The sequence below is a fragment of the Hordeum vulgare genome, chromosome 4H (genome assembly GCF_904849725.1).
Source record: "Hordeum vulgare subsp. vulgare chromosome 4H, MorexV3_pseudomolecules_assembly, whole genome shotgun sequence".
In the NCBI taxonomy this organism is placed as follows: domain Eukaryota; kingdom Viridiplantae; phylum Streptophyta; class Magnoliopsida; order Poales; family Poaceae; genus Hordeum; species Hordeum vulgare.
The window spans coordinates 370,028,609-370,043,686 of NC_058521.1; positions in this window are offsets into that span (position 1 = coordinate 370,028,609).

A 15,078-nucleotide genomic window follows, 5' to 3' on the forward strand; every position below is an offset into this window, starting at 1 on the left:
AAACGATTATCTTGTAACATGAAATATAATAATAACTATTTTATCCTTGCCTCTAGGGCATATTTCCAACAAAATCAAATTGCAAGGCAAAAATTTCGGAAAGGCGGTTTATATTAAGGTGATGCAAAAAGCTTCAGCATGCACGAAGGCATCTTGCAAAATAGCAGTCTTTACATCTAAAGGTATTACATCGCTATAGAAGGTCAAAGTTTTTCAATATATCAACCTGGTGGACAGTTCCTCCAGGTTAGAATCTTTTGGGTCAGTCTTGAGCAGACACCTTGATCAAGACGCCTTCGGGATCCTGGATCTGGAGGTCGCCCATATCCCAGTTGCAATGGATTAAAGAATGGAATTCAGATTCTTCATTCAAGATGGGCGACGGGTCAGCATCAGGGGCAAAAAGGTGCATACGGCACTGAGGAGTAAGGTCCACTTGTTCAAATGTGGGTGGTGGTACACGCTTGTTGTTCTCAGCATAAGTCGCTTGATATTTCGTTAGATCGACACCTATAGCAAGCTGACTAGCTGGTTGACAAGCCGCCCTCAAGCAACGGGCGTAGTCTTCCTGGGTGAACTCTGATCCATCGTCCTTATATTCAGGAAACCTGCCAGCTATCTCCTCCGGGTTGAGTTCTAGTGCATAAGCCAGAGCCCGGCTCAGCACAGTGATTAATCCTTTACAAGCAACTAATTTCTTCAACTCTTCAATTTGCTTAGGCATGGTTGAGAGATGCCTCAGCATGTTATTGATGAAATTCACTAGTTCTTTGTCACAATAGCCTTGATGGTGAACATGCCGCCAGCATAAAGTTTCTTTTCTAAGGTGTACAAAGCCCTCAGCTTCAGTACACAGTTGTCTTGAAGGTTGGCAGGTCGAGGACTTGCATAAAAGAATTCAAGAAGTAGAAGTTGCCCGGCCGGTCATGTTTTTCAACAAAGATTGCAAATCAAAGTCTTACATACAAATATTCACCAAACACAACACTGGTCATCTTGGAGATATGTTGTTTCAGACCAGTTAGTAGTACCCAGCTTTAGCTGACCCTTGGTGTCTTCATGTGTTTCAGCAAGGCGGCTTTGTCAGCTTCAGCATCCTATTTATATAATGTTTACTCAGCCTTGAGTTTTTCAATTTCTACCAACGAGATCCGAAGATTCTCCTTAGTTTGAGCTCTGACGTCTTATTGATGTGTCAGATTTTTCTTCATACCACTTAAGATTGCATCGGCTTGGTTCGAAGTTTCCTATATAATAAAATACCAGATGGATGTTATATGAGTCCTTCAATTTGAAAAAGCCAACATGGTTTACACAAGATTTTCTTAGACTACATAGAAGAATGTTATCAGTCTCAAGCAGATTGCAAGCAATATACCTGACACTTGGGGGCTAATGCATGTCAGCTTTCAAAGTATAGTCAAGACCCGGCTACTCGTTAGGAAGATCACCCGGCCCTTGGGGCTACAGGTCGATGTTTTTTCAAGAAAAGTATTGTAAAGATCTGACTCATCTTTAAAAGAGGACTCGACCCTTGGGGCTACTGGTCGAAGTTTTTTCAAGAAAATTATTATGAAGATCTGACTCTTCTTTAAAAAAGATGACTCGACCCTTGGGGGCTATAGGTCGTGGTTTTTTCAAGAAAAGTATTGTGAAAATTCGACTCAGGTTTCAAAAGATCACTCGGCCCTTGGGGGCTAAATGTCGAAGTTTTTTCAAGATAAGTATTATGAAGATTCGACTCATCTTCAAGAAGATGACCCGGCCCATGGTGGCTACAGGTTGATTATTAGCAATTTCATCAAGACCTAGCTCATCTTCAAGAAGATGACCCGGTCTATGGGTGCTATGTAAGGATATACGGAGTGTGTTATTGAAGTACAACATACCTAAAATCTTTTCTTCATCATATTGACCGGGCTAGCCTCCATATCCCGGCTGATGGAGAGGCGACTCAGATATCCATATTGCAGCTCTTCGAAATCGAGTTTTTCAATGTTGGGAAGCTCAAGCTTAGCTTTCCCTTTATCTACTTTAGGCATACCCGAGTGTGCTTGTCTCCATGGTCGTGTGCTTGGCCAACACAGTTGAGACAGGTGACGTGTAACCCATCCCAGTAATGACAACTCATCAGACATTGCATCTCTGGTTGTTTTTGGAGGACTCGGCGGGTTAGGATTGGCCTTCGGACTTCTCTCAATGGCCGTGTCATCAGCGTTCGTTGGCTCAACATGAATATCAGGAAGATCATCAACAACGTCTTGGAGTTTCAGGAAGCTCGACACATGTGTCAGCCGGCTCAACATGAGTCTCGGGAACACTAAATTCCAGTTCCTCTTGTTCAGGTTCTTCAGGATTATTTGATGACCCGCCAGCCTTCCTCTTCTTAGACTTAGCCCTGAAGGATAAAGATTAGGACATATACAACGTATTAAAAGTATTAAGATAAGTATTATACATAAAAACAAAGTTACCATAGACGGAAAACAAGAGGTGGCAGCTTAAGTGCAGTTGAGCCACCCGATGAAGGTGGCGATTCCTAATAAATTGAGTAAAAAGATTCAAGAGGCTTTTGAATGAGATTATCTTTAAAAAAGGGGAATTTATGAGGTACTCTTTCCATCCTTTATGAGCGGAAAATTTCTGAGGTAAACCCGTTGCAAGATCACCCGAAGAGCTTCAAGTTTGGTGCCTTGGTGCAAATAAATTCTTCTTCAAAAGGAAATCGGGTGCCAAATGAACTTCCAGGTGAGACAAAGGAATTTTCCTAACAACCTGCCTTAGTGGCTTTGCGAAGGAAAGATCTGAGTCAGAAGAGATAGAAATTAACTCAACGTCTTCCTCCTGATCAATAGTGTCATCATCTTGAGATTGAACAAGTAATTAGGAAAGCACGCGTTAAAAACAAGGGGACGATAAACGTTTATGTCAGATTGGTCATCGATGGTTTGTGACTAGCCCATAGCAAATGACTCGTCTATAGCCGCCTTGGTCTTCTTCTTTTTCGGGGCAGTTTTAACTTTCTTGATAGCCATTTTTGGTTGTTTCCATCTCTATGGAGAGTGATTTTTTCTGCAACAATATTGACAAGGGGGCATGTTTTAAAGCAATAAAGGAAAGCATAAGCAACACGGAAGATGGTTAAGGTTTTTTACCTTAGGATCCGGGTTTTGAGTACATAATGGCTCATCTCATAGTCTCTTTACAATTCTGTTGACTTCATATGAATTGCGCATGGCTTTGGTGAAGCGTTGCACATTGTTTAAGTTGCCATCACACTCCACATCAAGGCGCTACGATGACTCGGGGGCTTGATCCGCCAATCTACCCAGCACCGGGTTAGATGAATCCCGGTTAAACCGTTGGTTGCCAAGGCTGTGAGCTTCGGCTATACAAAGGCAATGGTAGCACGCTCTTCTGAAGTTAGTGAGTAGGGAAGTTCGAAACCCATCGGAAGGAGTTCCTGTTTAAAAACTGGCAGGGGGTTCTCGTTAGAGGGTGCAATGTTCTTGCAGTAAAACCAAGTTTTTCCCCAGCCTTTATGGTGGCTAGGCACGACGGCAGCAGGAAAAGCACGCTCTCTTTGCCTCTGAATTGTTACCACCGCCAAGTTCCAAGCTGGGCCCATCAGCAACTTCTGTTTGGCTGCTTTGCTAGAAGAATTCCCGGAATAAAAGAACTATGGCTCTATTCCCATGTATACCTCCGAAAAAACATAAAATTGGCATAAGTTGATGATCGAATTGGGGCCCAGATCTTGAGGATGAAGATTGTAGAAGTGAGGGAGTCTCGAAACAATTTTGACGCAGGGGTGTAAAGCGTTGTTCAAGGTGATTAGTGAAAACTATTACTTCCCCTTCGCTGGGTCGTGGACGTACTTCCCCAGTGGCGGCTCGCCATCCAATCTCTTCCTTGGTTACAAGACTCGTAAGGTCACGCTGGAGCACGGCTTTAGAAATACCTGGAAGCACATAGTCGCATGTGGAAGGTTTTGACATGATGATGGATTCAGGAGGACAAAGAGCTGCAACAATATATTTGGCGGGTTATCTAAATGATGAATAGATTGTTTGAAGAGCAAAGGACTTAAGAAAGATCTAGATTGTGTCTTTTTAGTTTACAATGACAGAGTGATCTCAATGTTCAAGTCGCACTAACCTGAGTTGCTATTAAAAAAAAGGCGACCTACAAAGCAGGCGAGTTACAATCCTATCAAGGAAGCCAGTATAAAGTATAGGCGGCTTACAAAGGGACATATATTTCAGGTTTTGTTCTAAGTATTGGACAAACAGGTTTGTAGCAAATTGCCTAAAAATATGGATCTACCAATGGTTCAAAAAGGAAAGAATTCAGTTGTCACACCCTGTGTTTTGACTCTCCTGACTAAATTAACTTACCTAAAAAATTAGCACCAATTAAAATTCTTGTGACTGATTGTCATGTTTGATGTGACTATTGCTTTCTTGCTTGGGTGCTTGTGTTTGAATCACAATGTTCCTACTACACTCTAGACACACCTCCTTGATCCAAACCCTTGCCTAATGATCGTGCCATGCGTATAGGATCAGAAACTATTTTTACCAAACATTATTTTGACCAAAAAGAATTTCCTTGATTTAAGCTTTCAAAAACCCCTGAGTTGGGATTTGTACTACAAGTCGTCAAATTAGGGAAGTTATTTTACACGATTTTTTTTATTTCAATTCCATTATCCAAATGGCTTCCCTAAATCACAATATTATTATTTTAAAAGTTATTTTACTATTTTATTTAAATAACTTTCTTTGAATCCATAAATGGTCCCCTACGAAGGAAAGTTACTTTTATTGCTTTCAAAATATTTGAGAAAAGATAGGGAAACTCAATGGACATATATAGTCCATATATAAGAGTTCAATACATGGTGATGCTTAAAATACTTGACAAACCCCTCAAGATCCTTCCTGCCTTTTTAAAGATTTTGAAATATTTCTATAAGAAATATTCTCAATAAATCTCCGTAAAATTCTAGCATGTCACACATGATATTGTGATGATCTTACCAAGTTTCATCTCAATCCAAGTTGATTTGATTCACCTAATTATCCCAAAACCATATTTGTCTAGATCCCAATTTGAGGAAGTCTACATTGCTAAGTGTTTCCAATTATGCTCAAATTTGGTGGACATGTTCTCATACTCCAATAATGCATCCACACCAAGTGGTGAATCAACAAGAATAGAAGAACTTCCTCCCAAACCCCTCAAAACCTTCTCTGTTGGTTCCTAACTTTGGGAAACTTTACATTGTAAAGTTTCAACAATTGATCCCAAAAACTTTTGGGCATGCTATAATGCTCAAATAATGCCACCAAACCAAGTTTTGGAATTGTGGGAATTTATTTAAATGGTTTTATATGGAGGAAGCCATTTCTACCCATTTCTTGGGTTTTTCAATTCTACATTGGAAACTTTCCCCATAAAATCCCAAACTTGGTGTCCAAGCCAATCTTCACCTATTATGTGATCCTCTTAAGTTTCATAGAAAATGGAATCCATTTTCTAGACCTAGCATCCATCAAACACCTCTTGTCCAATTACCAAAACTGTTGCTTTGGCCCCTGCCACTAATTTCCTTGAGCTTAATTTTTTACCATAGCTTTACCTAGTGCCCCTTTACCTCTAGTAACCTTGCCGTGGCCTCTGTTCAATTATTGGAGGATGACTTCACATCTCCACCTCTCATTTTTATCTCGGAAACTCTATTTTACCCCTCTTGTTGTACTTCTGCTCACGCCATTTCCACCTCTATGTACTTTGTAGCATTGTAAACCTTCCATACCTAATCCTCCTAGACATAATTTCATTCCCAAATTACCACAGTAAGCACCCTCAGTCCCAACCCTAAGTTTGCTGCTTCAAACTTAACTGTGGTCAAATCCCAGTCCAACCTGATCAACTTGGGTCCAAAGTTCACCAGTGCTCCCTGGCACGCATGCCTTGCAGGCTTGACACCTTGGTTTGGCCAAGGGGTGGCCTTTGACATGAACTAGGGTGGTGACCACCTCGCTGGCGTGCAAAAACGACGCTCTGTGCCTTGTCTCCTTCCTGCAGCTCGTATCAGGTAGCGACAACATGTTTCCATCCGGCAGGGACTCCCTTTGACCAGTCCTGCACCTCCCCAGCGCCAGGAAGCGACCAAGATGGCTCTCGCACGCGTGCCCATCGTGCCTAGAGCGCACCCGAGAGTATCTGAGGTCCTCTTCAGCGCCCCCTCCGTTTAAGCAGCTCCCCTGAGCCCCTGCTGCCACCTACCTCTCCTTCTCCCTTCCGCAGGCATCCTGAGCCCATCCATCACTCCTCCCGGGCCTTGCAATGCCCTCATGGTCGCAAGTTCACCGTTTCGGCCCGGCTCGAATCCGGGATCCTCCGAGCCCCTTTTTCCTTTTGAGAAGAACCAGGGTGCTCTCCTCCGTGATGCCAGCACCCTCGTGCCCTTCTTAAACCTTCGGTGGCCGAGGCACCGTCTCACTGCAGCCGTTGTCATCGTCCTTCGGCACGGCCAAGGTCCCCTCTCCCCAGGAGCTCCCCGGTGGATCTAGATCCCCCAAGCGAGTGCAGCTCCCTTCCCCGAGCATGCTGGTGGCCCTGACGTCACGAGCCATCGCTGGAATGACCAGGGCAGGTGCCGCCTAGCTCAGTCCCTCTCTCCCCAGCTCCTCCTTCATGTGGCGGGAGGTAGGGGACGACCTGACGGCCATGTCCCATGCATCAGGGAGCCAAGGCTGGGCCCCCTCGGTTTAAGTGGAGGTGGGTCCTCCCGAAGCCGATTCCCCTGCAGCGAAGGCGGTTTTCGCTAGTGCACTTTTGGCGTGGCCACTTCACCAGCCAGGCCAAGCCACTGGGTCGGCCCACCTTCCTCTTCAGTGCCTTGGTGCAGTTTAGCCCCCTTGGTATAAACACCTTCCCTTTTTCTTTTATCGGAGATGCCAATAAATCCATAACTAATTAAGTATAGCTCCAAAGCCATTGATTCAAATTCCTACAGTTTCCTAAAATACTTGAATTTCCAGATATGTGCATTGCACATTTTCCCAAGAATATTTTCCATAGTACTATTATTCAAACACAAATATGAGTATTTGAAATTCCACCCTTGTAAATTATTGCAGCCTCCAAATCAACTCGAAATGGAGTGATTCTAATTTCCAAAGGTTTATAAAAGCATGCCCTAATTTCCTACCCTTGGTGAACATTTTTATCTGCTATATTTCTGTTACATCACATAAATAGCCCCTTTTACTATTTGTTCCATATTAGAAAATCCATAGGAAATTCATACCAACTCCAAATCTAGTGAAACCACTTCCTAAATGTTTTGAAATTCATGCTCCATTAAATGAGTGCCTCCCCTCATTTTTAGTAGAATGTTTTCTGTAGAATTCTTATAGGATCACCTATTCCTCCTTTCCTCCATTCAAAAATCACTGATGATCCAAATCTCCTAGAATAAGCTACACGTATTTTTCTTATGACCACATAGGTCCAAGAAAAATAAAAATCATATTTTTGGAGCACTTTTGTTCCTGCTTGTTGTGTGGCTTACTGTGGTTGTTTCCGACGATAGTTGGCGAAATAGACGGAGTACTCGGAGTTGGACTAGAAGACCTCGAAAACCCCAGAGGCCTACTTGAGAAAGGAAAGCAGCCCTTTGACCATGTGTGAGAAAATATTTTGTGCATGCCATTACTTTACGCCGATGCATATGATCATGATTAATCGGTAAACGTTGAATATCGTGTTACCGATGGCTCCTCTGGAGCACTTGCATTTGAGCATGACCTTACCATCTATGAGGGTCACACTAATGAAAAGTTGACAAGTAGATAGTAGTGCTACGCGTAGGACAAGCATATGCATGGTGATGGTAACACAAAGGTGATATCAAAGGTTTCTCAAAAACCCCGTCGGGTGACAGTATTGCCCGAGGGTGGTGGTGTTGAGCCAGATGACCACTTGAGGAAGAAGTGGTGTACCGCAAAGGTTTTGTGTGAGTGGTTTTGGAAATGGGATTAGATTTAAGATTTGCGGACCATCCCAACTTTACATGTGCGACCACGATACCCTTTTATGGGACGGGGCTTTGTTGATTACTATGGTCGTGCTAGCAAACAGCCCGCATTACTAGTGGCGGGAGAGATATGGTCACTCTCGTGACGGGGTCGTCCAGATATGGATGATACAGTCTACAGTTGGTGCTCGTAAGATGTACATTGTGTGGGCTAGGTACCAATCGAGTGGACTCTTTCTCTAGTGTCGTCAGGGGAAAGGCAATGATCGGGTACTTACCTCAGGTATGTTATATACCGCTAGTCGTGGATGACATAGTAGTTTCCCGGATCTCGTGGGTACAGCGTACGACCTTAGCAGAGTGTAAAACTATTCGAAGAGTCGTGTCCACAGTCAAGGACAGTAGGCTAATCCCGCTTAGACTACGTCCAATCATTTCCACATAAACCAAGAGTGCGTGTGTATAAAGTTGTTACATGAGAGAGCGAATACCTGGGTCAATTCTGGTGACTCGACATGGAGGGTTAACATGAGGTGTTCAGCACACGGAGTATTTATGTTGACATCTGTAACATGTTCTTACGGTTACTATCTACCTTATGATGCATAAGTATACCTACACTTGACCATGTGTATGCATTAATGAAAACCTACTTTCCGCAAAGTGTGCATTATACTTCATATTGCACTCAATAACATAATCTGGATCATGGGCTGTTTGCAAGTACATCGAAAGTACTCATTGGCTTGCCACTGGTTATTTCATTGACCAGGTAAGAGAGAGTAGGATATGGTGAAGAGTACCTTGGTGACGTTCCTGCGAGCTAGGACGCTCCCCAGTCAGAATGCCTATAGGTTAAGGCTGATGGCATGGGTTCACGCTTTCGACCAATATTTCGCTATTGGTCAAGTTTGGTGTATTGGCCTTCAAGGCCGTATCTATGTAAGACTTGACTGCAAAGGTCATTACTTCTATGATACGATATGTATGGTTTCAAGACTCTTGTTATTCACTTATTGTGTATTCAATGAGCATTGATCTCTAGGATCACTGAGCATGTTCATTCGGCGATCTCGACCCATAAGTCGGGGTCCCCATAGAGCTGGTATCAGAGCCATCGTGACTGTAGGAAGACCTTAGTTAGCACAGACATTAGTTAGGACAAACTGTTTTCCAGACCCTTCAAAAACACATGCAAAACCTCTATGTTTCTCACTTCTACTTAATCTTCAAAGAAACCACGGTTTTACCTTAGCACTTCCACCCTTATTCTCGTGACACTCCTCGTGTGCTTTTTCAAAACATGCAAATGGTCGATAGCACCCTTATGCCCTCTAATCACCGGATTAATTAAAATCCTCGTGGGTAACTCGAAGGAAGAAACCTCTCTGAACAATCACCCACGTACTTGGAAGACAAGGATGACAACGCTTCGACCACACGACACCAATAGAAGCTACCTCCACGAGGAACGAGGACATCCAGACCCAGAAGATGGTGACATCCTCGGCACTATCCCGGAGTGATCCGACCTTCACCTACGATGATCAGGACATAATATGTGCAAGACAATGATATGCATCGCTAATAGAGAAACCCTGTCATTATCAATGTTGTGTCGACCACCACCGGTGGATGAGAACCTCGCCATTTGGTCCACCTCACCTTAGTGAGCAGGAAAATGGTTCCCTTCACCCCCCTCTCTAGGTGTTGATATTGTGATCAACATGACTGACATGTCGGAACTCTATCATGCCTTGCTGATGTCGTTGCATAAAAGTTGTCTACTTGGAACTCTTGACGCCTTGGAAGACAAGAAGACAATGACAAGATTGCAAAGATAACAGAAGACGCTGTCAACGACACCCATGAGGAACCACCTTCGGCGGCAGCTCCCCACATGAGAAGGCATCATGGACTTTTTTTCAGCCGAACCCAAGTCTCTTCGGCAAACCACAAAAAGGGACACAACGACACCATGAGAAGGTCCAGAAGACTAAGCGGACTCCTCTCCGAAGCACGAAGCAGGAACGCGTGTCGAGTCGAAGAACCCCTAGGGTAGGATGCATCATGAATCCCCTATACGAAGTCGAGTTCGTGATATGGTCCAGATAGAACCACGTTGTGTGTTGCTTGTTTTTGTTGTTTGTGCTTTGATATAAGTCGCTCTTTTGCTCTAGGCAACACACACGCGGTTATATCACCTGCCTCATCTTGATGTTTGAGTTGACTTTTTGACACTTGTATGACTGCATTGCGCTATACCAGCCCCTCAAGCACTCCCCTCAATGCTACTTCCTCTCCCCCACCTTTCTCGACAACTGGAGTCCAACCAAACAAGATGCACCAAGGATCAACTTCGACAGGAGACTGACACTAAAGATACTGACTACAACATGCTCCACCTAGCACGACTTGTAGAAGGTATGCTTTCCCTCCAGGATTTGAAACCCCTCTCTAGACCAAACTAACCCTCACAAGCTTCCCCAGCTCAAACTTCTCGTCACGTGTCTAATACACAGACTTGCCAGGGCACCCATTGAGCTCTAATAAACCTGATTTAGCACCAATTTTCTTATGGAACAGGTGATTACAGTGAACAAGTATCCTTCATTCTTAAAGCTTGCAACAAAACCCCGATGCCATAGGAAGGATCGTTCTGAGATATATGATTTGTAGGCAATGCATGTTGTGATGATGATATGTATCTTGAGTATATAGCTACACTAACTTGGTGGATCATAAGACCCTTATAAAGGTAGCTGAACTTGGTGGAACAAGTTGATAAAGTATCATAACCTACATGTTCCTGGAGTAGGTTTGGATTCAGTAGGACAATTATGATCGCAGGTTAAAATTCTTTGCGTTATGATAAAATGAATTTATGAAGTAGTAATCATGGCTTGATGATGTTACCATGATGACTTAGGGTAACGAGCAAGAGTTCTTGTTGTAGTTGAGATTGGATTTTGCAAGTGACCTCAATAGAGTATCGATGATGAAAGAGACCGCATGATCTGGAGTAAATTGGATCTAGTCCTACGATCTCGATCATGATACTATGTTTCTCGGTGGATGACTAGTACAAGTAATTGGAGTTGTCTAATTGATTTATGAACTTATATAAGCATGGCCTTGGAGAATAGTTGGCAATGATATTGGAAGTCGTTGGATACACTATGACGTAATCCTTGCAATAATATGTGGATTATGAGGACTCTCGGTGATCATGTAGAACCCCATCGATATTGGATTTCTAGAAGTGATGAGTCCAGTGATGATCGATATGATTGATGGACCCCTTGGTCGGATTCATAGGAAGGAAATAAGACCTTGGATTGGTGTAATACGTGTTTCCTTAACATAAGGATGCATGGGTAACTTAGTTATAGTATACATATGATATATAGGTTAAGATCCTTCCGTGAAACTCTGACGTTGACTAGCATGAGTGATGTCAAGTCGACTTATGTGGGGTGACACCTTTGATGAAATAGGGTGATTTTTTCGAGAGATTAGAGGTTAGACTATTGGCATCTAAGGAATATGCTTAGGGATAAGATGATAGACATTCACTCCGACCCTAAGTTCCTAGAAACCCCAAAGCTTCACCGAACCATAAGACGGTCAGAGTATGACCATAGGAAATAACTCTAAGTCGTTAGACTGTGGCCAACACTCCGCCCCAACCACCACCAATCATGTCTATGAGGGCCGTGAACATGAAGGACTAGATTATGTTGGACCACAAACCCCCTCGGCCAGTGACCACCCATAGCAGGCCCCCGCTCCTCTCACCTGTCTCATGAGCACTGTGCTTATGTGGTGCTTGGGGAAGTATGTTATTATGCTAATGGATAATATACTTATTCACCCAACTAGAGAAGGAGCACTATAGTTCTATTTGGACAAGCCCCAGGAACACCGATCACCATGCCTCTCAAGAGTAAGGTATTTCCTTGAGAAAATGGACTCCTCGAAGCAATCGCCAAATAGCAGAAGTCAATCCTACCCAACACAAGGCGGAGGGACACCATGGTTTGGAAACCACGAGGAAGAAGAAGAAGCAAGAGAAGTCAACCACCGCTCCTCTGCCGGCTACATCAACTATGTCAAGAATCATCGACGACAAAGCGGATGAAGCCTTCGGACATCAATGGAGACTATAGAGCCCCTTCTTGTTCCAAATCAGGGCTGGGAGTCATGACTGGACCATGGTGAAGCCCTGTCAAGGGTAAGTTCACCCCGCTTTCCAAGCCACAGATCATAGGGATAGGATGACTCGTCTATACTTGCGGGAGCCAGCTCGTCTAGAACCCGTCAAGGACTTCCCTAGATAGTAGGACCCATTCTACTAACGTGTCCCTAAGCTTAGTATTATGAACGAGACCCAAACCAGGCCTTTTCATGAGAAGCTATGAAGAGACTAGATGACCAAACATCTGAAGACACGCTGGAAGCATGCATCCATGACGACAAAGACTAACGGTCGAAGACGAATGAAGGGCAAAGATGGGTCATTCCTCAAGCAGAAGGCCGCATCGAAAAGCCCACAACAAACCCTTCTATTCTAACCCGAAACATCTAGGTATCACTAACCAAAGTGCGCAACCCCGAGACCAGCACCAGACACGCTACCTTAGCACATATTCTGACCTTGGAATACACATGCAAGCCAGAACCATGAAGGAACTTAGTCCACCAAGTCCTTAACCCTTAGTCCAGCCTAACTTATTGCCATAACCACCGCTCATGGTCGGGTAAGGACAAGCGATGCATTCGAAGCTGCATCCTCAAAACTTCAAGACCCACAGGAGCAACCACATCGATGAAGGAGCAACATGGGAACGTGAAAACTGCCTCCAACCCACGATTTTGTACCTCTCCAACGCCTAGCTTAGAAATCACGGGGACGTGATTTTCTTAAGGGGATAAGGTCTGTCACACCCTATGTTTTGACTCTACTGACTAAATTAACTTATCTAAAAATTAGGACCAATTAAAAATTTTGTGAGTGATTGTGATGTTTCATGTGAGTGTTGCTCGCTTGCTTGGTAGCTTGTGTTTGAATCACAATGTTCCTACTACTCTCTAGACTCGCCTCCTCGATCCAAACCCTTGCATAATAATCATGCCATGTGTATAGGATTAGAAACTATTTTTACCACACATTATTTTGACAAAAAAACATTTCCTTGATTTATGCTTTCAAAAAGCCCAAAGTTGGGATTTGTACTACAAGTACTCAAATTAGGGAAGTTATTTTACACCAAGTATTTTATTTAAATCCCATTATCAAAATGGATTCCGAAAACCACAATATTATTATTTTAAAAGTTATTTTACTATTTGATTTAAATACCTTTCTCTCAGGCGAGATATGGTCCCTTACGAAGGAAAGTTACTTTTATTGCTTTCAAAATATTTTAGAAAATTTAGGGAAACTGAGTGGACATATATATTCCATATATAAGATTTCAAACTCATGGTCATGTTTAAAACATTGGGCAAACGCCTCGAGACTCTTCCTGCCTATTTCAAGCATTTGAAATATTTATATAAGAAATGTGCTCAATAAATCCCAGTAAAATTCTAGCATGTCACACATGATATATGTGATAATCTTACCAAGTTTCATCTCAATTCAAGTTGATTTGATTCACCTAATTATCCCGAAACCCTATGTGTATAGATCCTAATTTGAGCAACTCTACATTGCTAAGTGTTTCCAATTATGCTCAAATTTGGTGAACATGTTCTCATACTCCTATAATGCATCCACACCAAGTGGTGCATCAAGGAGAATAGAAGAACTTGTCCCAAACCCATCAAAATTTTCACTCTTGGTTTCCATCTTTGGGAAAGTTTACATTGTAAAGTTTCTCCAATTGATCCCAAACTTTTTGGGAATACTCTAATGCTCAAATAATGCCACAAAATCAGGTTGTGGATTTGTGGGAATTGATTTGCATGGTTTTATATGCAGAAAGCCCTTTCTGCCCATTTCATGGGTTTTTCAATTCTACATTGGAAACTTTCTCCACCAAATCAAAAAATTGGTGTCCAAGCCTATTTTCACATAGTATGTGATCCTGTTAAGTTCCATAGTAATTCGAGTCCATTTGCTAGCCCAAGCATCCATCAAACACCTTCTGTCTAATTACCAAAACTGCTACTTTGGCCGCTTCCACTAATTTCCTTGAGCTTAAAGTTTTACCATAGCTTTACCTAGTCCCCCTTTCCCTCCAGTAACCTTGCCATAGCCTCTTGTCAATTATTGGAGGAAGACATCACCTCTCCACCTCTCAGTTTTACCTTGGCAACACTATTTTACCCCTCTTGTTATACTTCTGCTAAAGACAATGCCCCCACCTCTTGCCAGAGAGCCTATAGCATGCAAATGCATCATTCCAAACCAAAATATAGCATGCTCATGTGGGAAATATGAGGAGCCGTTATAAAACTTGTTTTGGCAGAAATTTGACCTTGAACTGCAACTACTAGCTACACACCTTCTATTGATTCGAAACTTTGCAGCATTGTAGACCTTCCATACCTAATCCTCTTGGACAAAGTTTCATTCGGAAATTCCCCCAGTATAAAGCCTCATTTCCAACCCTAAGTTGGTTGCTGCAAACTTAACGGTAGTCAAAACCTAGTCCAACCTGATCCACTTGGGTCCAAACTTCACCAGTGCAACCTGGCACGCATGCCTTGCATGCTTGACACCTTGGTGTGGCCAAGGGGTGTCCCTGGACATGAAGTGGGGTGGTGACCACCTCCCTGGCATGCAAAAACAACGCTCCGCGCCTTGCCTCCTTCCTGAAGCTTGTATCAAGCAGCGACAACATGTCTTCGTGCGCCAGAGGGACTTCCTTTGAGCAGTCATGCCCCTCCCCGACGCCAGGAAGCGGCCAATATGTCTCTAGCACGCGGGCCACTGTGCCCACAGCGCACTGATACGTCTCCAACGTATATATAATTTTTGATGGTTCCATGCTATTATCTTGTCAACTTTGGATGTTTTA